Genomic DNA, 8,501 nt, shown 5'->3' with positions numbered 1-8,501 from the left:
ATGGTACAGAGAAAAATAGATACATGAACTTTTGTTATAGAGTGTTTTCAGGCTGTGTTGTAGTTATGACTAACTTCGAATGCTAGTTTGTTGCATGCACAATACATGACAAGAACCTCCAAAAAAATACAAGCTGCAATATAAATACAAGTAACATCAATACGATTTCTTATAGTACTATGCCCATGGATTAACATTGATGAATAGCCTTTGGAAACGGAAATGGAGTCTATTACCATTCTCTAGATTTCATTTCATGGAGTTAAATGCTTTCAGGTTACCCAAATGATATGTCCTAAACGTCGATTCCAAATTTGGTCATTAATATCACACATTATATTTTCAAACTTACAGACTTGAAATGTGGTACGATTTTCATTGAATTTTCTAACGACTCACTATCATAATGTAATGCATAATGATTGCATAATAAGAATCAATTGCTCTTGACCAATACAAATGAAAATAAATAAATTAAATTAATAATAAACAAAAATAAAATCAATCAAATACTATAATGTTAACTTTGTGAAATCTCGTTTAATTTTTGGTGAGCTTGGGAACTAATTGAAATTCAACGCAAAATTGAATGTGTTACCATGTTTGCGGTTGGGGTAATAGTACTTGTATTGTGTAAATGTTAAATATGTGAGTCCAAATATATAAAATAATACTATTATTATGAAATGGAGAGTTCTCATTGAATCTAAAGAGTCTTTTTCTCTAATGTAATGGATTCTTCTTGAACCTAATGGAGAATTCTTCTATAAATAAGGTTGAATTCATCCATTGTGTGTGAAGCTATTGGGAGTTGGGCTCATAAGAGGAAGCTTATGTAATTTCTGCTCATAATAAAAGAGTTGATATTGCCACATAGTTTTCTCTAATATATTGTTGGGTTTTCCAAATAAAATTTGTGTTGCTTTTTTCTTGATTGTGTCCGTTATTTTTATTTATGATGAAGTTATTATTGATCTCATATCTATTGATGTTAATTTATTGATTCATTAGGATAATTTTGAGATCTAAAATGATCTTCCTAAAGAAAATAATAAAATAATAACATAAGAAAATATTTTTAAAATAAAAATAAAGGCAACTACCATTTTACTGTAATTTGGGCTTATCCCCTTATAATTTTACTCAAAGTTTAAGTTTAAACATGTATTGGATGCATAATTAAACTCCACATGCAATGAATACCTACTATGCATACTTCAAGTAGACCCACATTAAAAAAATTGAAATCATCACATTTTTTTCATGTATTTTCAATTTTTCCAATATGGGTTTACCCAAAAGTATGCAAACTAGGACTTGTTGAATGTAGAATTTAATTTTGCATCTAATGGGTGTCTAAACTCGAAATTTGAGTAAAACTTATAAGGAGATAAGTAAAAAAATATAATTAAAAAAATAGTTTTCTTCTTTTTCTTCCAAAATATTTAGCTTGGAGATGTCATCATCATCTTGAATCATATTCGTTCTTTAAAAGTTATTTTTTTAATACATTGTTTTAAACCAACTATATACACGTGGCTTAATGGAGTTAATAATATGCATTGAAAACTTACTAGGGTAAATTTTACATATAGAGATTTTAAGATGCAAGATGTACTCACACTCAAAGATCTACATTGGTTGATTAACGGAAAATATAAGAAACCTTCATCAGTGATTGATGAATATTGAGATAAGTTAGATGGAAAAGCAATTGCTACTATTCAACAATATTTGGTAGACATGATATATTTTCATGTTTCACAAGAAAAGATCACCAAATATTTATGGAAAAAGCGTCATGATTACATGAAAAGGACACAACAGTTAATAGATTGTTTCTGATGTGGAGGTGAATATCTAAATGAGTTGCACACGGTGGTGAACCAACTCACTTTGTTGAATATTATGTTTGATAATCAAGTCATAGCCCTTTTATTCTTAAGCTCTATGCCTCATAGTTGGCAAAATTCAGTTGTTTCCATAAGTAATGTAACACAGAAAGGTAAATTAAGTTTTGAAGATATTTCTAATAGTTTATTCATTTAAGAAATTTGCATGAAATCTATGGGAGAAGAAATACTGAATACGGAGGCATTAACTCCTGTTGATCATGGAAGACAACATGATAGAAGGAGATTAAGGAGATCAATCTCTAGAAGGAGGTCAAAGTCTAGAAGTGGAAGAATAACCTACTATCATTACAAGAAACTTGGTCATATCAAAAGGGATTGTCGTATATTAAAGAAAGAATAAAAAGAGCAAACCATAACAAACAATAAAAAATTAATGAAAAAACTATTGTCAAGTGAAGTATTAGTTATTGTTATTTACAATGATGCATTTCTTTATCTATCCAGTGAAGATAGTAATTAGATTGTAAATTTGAAACCTCCTATCGTACTACTACAACAAAGGAATATGAGTAAGGTTAGCTTAGGCAATAAAAAGTCTTTTCCCATGCTACACTGACAAAAATTGAACTGTAAATTTGAAACCTCCTACCATGCTACACCAACAAAGCAAGGAATATGAGTAAGGTTAGCTTAGGCAATAAAAAGTCTTTTACCATGCTACACTGACAAAAATTGAACTGTAAATTTGAAACCTCCTACCATGCTACACCAACAAAGCAATATGAGCAAGGTTAGCTTGGGCAATAAAAGTCTTTTACCATGCTACACCAACAAAAGAATATGGGTACCCCGGATGCGGGTGACACGACGGGTGGAAGTGAGGAGCCACATGAATGCCATGTGCTGCCTCAAGCTTAAGGCAGGCATTCAATGCGAGATTGCCGCCAAGGAATATATGTATGGGTGATCATGGACGGCGATTCAATGCTCTGTCCGGGATTTTGGTGTGACTGCAGCGAGCAGTTATGGCGAACAGAACTCGAGGAGGCGATGAAGAGTTTAAGAAAGGTGGTGGGTTGGATTGTCATGCGTTGGTTCACGCTCAGTATTTGGTATTTGGTGTTCGGGCTCTTGCCTGGTATATGGTTTTCAGGGCAACAGCTCTTGCCATTCCTCTGTCAGTTGAGCGTTGTTTCAGGTCTGAAAGGCTGGTTGGGTGGCGTTTCAAATCCTCCTACTCCGCTTTGTTCCATACCCCCGGTACTTTTGCAAAGATGGTCAGGCCTCGACAGCGCCTGCTCAGCCGTCGAGGCTCTGCCCGGGGAGGGTCTTCACGTCCTTCAATCGAAAATCCCCAATCCCACTGCTGTCGATGCCTTTGCCATCGAATTGCTGAGGCCAATCCCCTCCAATCAAGCCAATTCATGGACACCAGAAGCCCAGATTCTGGCCCGGCACCTCTGCCTGCTTTCGGTACTGCCATTTTCTCCTTCAGCAGCTCTCAGGAAAAATCCCGTATCAATGCCCACGTCTCGGTCCTCTTCCTTGAAGAACCTCAGGATGATGGCGAGGAACATCTCAGCGAGGGGAAGCACGCGGGCGGGAGCTCAAAGGATGTCGAGGAGACGCCAGCGGCTGCTCCAGAGCACGCCTCCAACCTACCTCAGACTCAGGCAGCGTTATCACCCACGGGGGACAATGACGACATGGATTCCTTTCCTACTGCAGAGGAAAGGGAAAAATATGGCTGGTGTAGGGTGGTCGAAGAGAAGCTGGACGATTAGCCGTCCATCCGCTCCGCATCACTCTCTCAGGCGCTGCTCAGGTCCTATTTTGATTTTCTGTGTTTGTCATGTTGGCTTACTGTATGTTCTTGCTATGTTTGTCTGGCCCGAAAGGGATCTTGCTGAAGGTTTTTTGATGCCCCTGCGAGGGATGAACACTTTTTGGTCCAGAGCCCCTGCGCGGGATGTTAAGTATGATCTGGTTGCACTTCTGTGGTTTAAAGCCCCTGCGTGGGTTGTTTTGCTCAGTCGCGGTGCCCCTGCGTGGGCTGCTCTTTCTGATAACTCTCATTCCAAAGTGCCACAGTTGGCCTTTGGCAAAATGACTCTATGATTGTAACTGTTTTTCCTGTTCCTGTATATAATAGAATAGTATAGTTTTAACGAGAAAAAACAAAAGAATATGGGTAAGGTTAGCTTGGGCAATAAAAGTATTTGTAATAGTGAAGAATAAGAAATGTTCTAATAAGACACAAGATAGTTGTAATTTATTATTGAAGCGAGTCACTTAAATATCAAATTTTATAATAAATTTAATTTCAACAGAAAAGCTAAATGATGAATACTACTATATAGTGTTTAGAAAGGGATAACTATAATTAAACTAGGAGTGTTTAAGAGATAAGTATGAGTAAAATAAATAATAAATTCTATAATATATTATTAAATGATTTGATTTTATAATATATATTTTTTAAAATTAACATATAATAAAATATAAAATAAAATAAAAATGGTGTTACTTTCCAATACATTTATCATATATGTATATAAATTTTAATAATATATAAATTTATCATATATGTATATAGATTTTAACAATATATAAATTTCATAAAATAAATGATAATATTTTTTTAAAAAGAATTTTATGAATACTTATTATCATATTAAAATGGATTTTTTTAATTGGAATAAAATGTGTTATTATTTATTTTATATTTTTGTAATTGAAATTTGAAATTGCAGATAAGATAAATTAATTAATTTTTTAAAATTAAATTGGTTTGATATAATTAGTTTTGAAAAATATTGTTTTATAAAATAATTTATTCGATATTGAAAATTTAATATCTTTAAAGATATTACGGCTAAGATCGAGTGCCAGAAGCTGGCCTTACCTGCTTTAAAATTACAGTTTCTCAAAACAACATACTAATTTGATAAGTTATAAACATAATTAAATAATATTTTAATTATTATTTAGATATAATATCTTTAAAAATAATAAAATTATTTTTTATTTTCATGTTTTTAGTTGATGCATTTGGAAGACGGTGCAAGGTTATCTATAATCTCACAGGTGACGGGTTCCTGGCCTGCATCATCAGGGGGCTTTGGCGCTGTCGGAACGCCTACATATTCTAGAATGTTGTTCCAGATCTGAAAGTTACTTTTCTGAGAGTTGTTCGATACTTTTTAGAGATAGGGCAACTTAAATCTCAATGCTCCAGGTGTTGCTGGTCTTTCAAAGCGCTAGACCATATCTATTTTATTGGATATTTTAATGGTGCCTCTGCTGGTGGAGTGTGCGGATGTGGAGCAATCATATCTCTTTCTGGTTCTTGGCATTATCACTTCTATTAGTATGACGAATTGAGCACAGACTTGAAAGTGACATTCGACTGGGTTCTGGGCTCTGGCAACCCTCTCTATCTGTTTCGTCACTGTGACACTGGTTGGAGCAAATCTCTGCAATGAAGGCACGATTTCTCTGTATCTGATTCTGCCATATTTTTAGACAGCAGAACACTATTGCAGATCAACTCTCCGAGTGTGGGTTATCTGCTCTGCCCGGACGATTTCACTATGAATGCAGGGATCAATGCCCCATCATCGTATTAGGTTCTCTCATTTTTGTCTGAGGGCGTCTTGTGCTTTTAGGGTTGTTGGTAGTGATGCAGGATTTTGTTTTCTACTTTCTGCATGCTTTGTTTTATATGTTGATTGAGCGAGGGCTCATACAGGGGAGTCTTTATTGCCCTTCATTCTGTATGGAGCAGGGGTTTTTTTGTCTTCGGTCCCATGCTCGTAGGGAGTAAAATAATGTACTATCTGATGGGACTATCTTGTTGACCTCCTTGTTGGCATTTCTATTGGCACTGTTTGGTTGTTGAAATATGTAACAACATTTGTCAAAATAAAAGTTTGTTGTTTTTTCCTTATGGAAAAATTAGTCATTCAGAGTAATGGCTTTACAATGGGTCAGATTGTGCTTTGTAATTTTTTGTTGATTATGTCTGGAAAAAGTCGGTTTTGGGCTATGTTGCAGGTTGCTAACAAGCATGGTTAAATTGGATGGTTAATGTAACCTTTGCATGCTTTACTCATATTTCCAGTTAAAGCCCTACTTCTCTTTGAACTGTCCCATTTAACTTCTATTCCTAGTTTTTTCAACTCTGTCTTCATATCCTCACATTTGAAATATTAGAGCTGCAATTCAGACTGGATTGTTTCACAGCTGAAAGATAACTTGGATTAGCTAGAGGTATTGGTATTGTATTATAACTGCCAGTCTACTAGGAAGTCCTTCGTGTACATGGTTCAATCAACCATTATGTGCATACTTGTACCTGTACCTATAAATCCCCCTCCATCATTATTATCATGGGTTTTCTCGGATTACCCATAACCATGCTCTGCGTTTTATCGGCTTAGCCTAAACCATGCCCAGGGTTTTGTCAGCTGACCCTAAACCATGCCTACAGGAATCCTTGTCCACTTCACTCTCACATGTGGTTTCTGTCTTACCACAAACCTACACTGCAAAGTGGTTTTAAGATCACCACGAACTTTATGGGGGTGCAAAAGCCCCATCAGGCTTACATTACACACTCCAACTCTTAGAGTTACCAGGTACATACTTTACAAAGACCACTATAAAACACCATATACTTGCTTACTAATAAAGGTATGTGACACATAATACACCATCATCATGAGTCCATTCCACAAACTCACAAAAACTTTAACTTAGTTGTCCATCATCCTTTAATCTCTGATGTAACTCCAACCACTATCCTTTGATGCCATCCTCACTGTCATGTCTTCATCACATCTAGTAGTCAATCATTTCTACAAATAAATTTGTCTATTGTCGAAATGGCCAGTTCCAACGAAGACACAAATGTGTGACAATAGTTGGCCAAACTAAATGTCAATGTATTCTTTCAACCAAAATTACATCAATGACATAACACTTTTTTAAAAATTTGAACAATGACATAATTCTATTTTACAGGACATCATGTCGAGGAGCACTACCTTTTTGGTTTATATTCTTTGCTCAATACAAATGTGAAGAGGATGCAAGTGTTGAGTGAACATCCCATTTTCCTATAAGAGTGTGTTCTTCTTCCATGACCAGGATCAGATCACTGCACCACAGTTGAACAATAGGAGGGTCTAATGTTGTATGGTCACATGGGCTAACAAGTAAATCAATGCCAGATACAACAGATGTAGTCACAAGAACAATAGAAAACTTCACATTGGTATCCCTTGGTGGTGCCCTCCAATATAACATGGTTGAACTAATACCAATAGGAGCAAGCAAGAAAAGTGTTGATTATGATCCTTTTGTTATCTCAACCAGAAATAGTAAACCTCCATATGGAAATTCTACAAGTGAAAAACTCTCCTTGAAACAAAGTCTTTAATCCACTTTGAGATCTTCTAGGCTCCCATCCTTTTTACCAAGGTTCGTACCAGAATCTTTAGAGCTACATCCTACCAAATGTTGGAAATATTTTAAAGCTTCATACTTCAAACCAGATATTTGACGCAAAGAACTGAGAACTTTGACACGGTATTGAAGAAGAGCCTTAAGAACATTTTTCTGGACAACATCTTTTGCAAAGGACTTTATCTGCAGTTAAAAAACGGTAAGAAGAACCTCCATGACTAGATCCACACTGACCTACACCAGGATTCACTACATCATGTAGTAAAACACTACCCTTTCCTTCTCTACACAATCTAGAGATCCTTCTACTACATTTAGAACAAACTAGAAGTTCATCCAACCTTTCAGGAGTACTCATAAAATCAATTATGTCTGAACAAGAACTTCACACTTAGGATCAACACAATTATCACTGAAGCCATCTACATTCCAAAAGTCAATACCATCATCACCCTCATCCTCCAGGCTAATAACTGATAATTTCTTGTCCTCATATGCAATCTGGCTTGACAATGCAAGATTTTGTTTAGTTCTTCATAGTTGTGCCACATAAATAATTGGAAATGGTGATGCAACGCTCACACAAAGATGTTGCCCACACTTTGTCTACTCAACCAGATACAGAGCTTTGAAAATGTAGCGCCAGTGGTCTCAACACTTCATGACAACCAACACACGGTCGCCACACACAGGGATCAACTCACCACACCAGTGTATGCCATCCATTTGAACGTAACTAAGCTCCGAGTAATGAAAAAATCACGAGTATAGGTCGGTGCTAGACATTTAATCATGTCTTCTTCAAACCCTCCTGTTGTGGTGACTAACACATCAACCATAATGCTTTGGCAAGAACCGAATAGTGTTCTCACAGACTGGAAGATATGAGGTTCGAAGTGAAACCATGAATATTTTTCACTTTACACTTTTTCTGAAAGCTTGATCCCTCTCTTCCTCGTTGCAACCTTATTCAATCGGTTCGTTGCTTAACCTCTAGTCTAGCATATAAATCACCACCAGATTATTCGTCATCGGCACCACATCAATGACGCTCCTAGAGGCAGGCGGAGGCCCACACTTGCCACCATCAGGAAACCGTTGACTCTGGTGCTCCATAACCTCATTCAGCATATACACATAGTGCCCGAGGTTGGAAACCTCAATGCCATTGTCCAT

General features: G+C 36.2%; 1 pseudogene; it reads right to left on the bottom strand.

The window, feature by feature from the left end:
• Positions 1-4,894: 4,894 nt before the first annotated feature.
• Positions 4,895-8,501, bottom strand: LOC149172229 (putative phosphoinositide phosphatase SAC9; annotated as a pseudogene).

Source organism: Pinus tabuliformis, chromosome 4_2 (genome assembly GCF_031772625.1).
Source record: "Pinus tabuliformis cultivar Carrire ecotype Pingquan chromosome 4_2, CPIR1, whole genome shotgun sequence".
In the NCBI taxonomy this organism is placed as follows: Eukaryota; Viridiplantae; Streptophyta; class Pinopsida; order Pinales; family Pinaceae; genus Pinus; species Pinus tabuliformis.
Note: the sequence above shows the minus strand (reverse complement) of the source record. Positions and strands in the feature narration are given on the sequence as shown.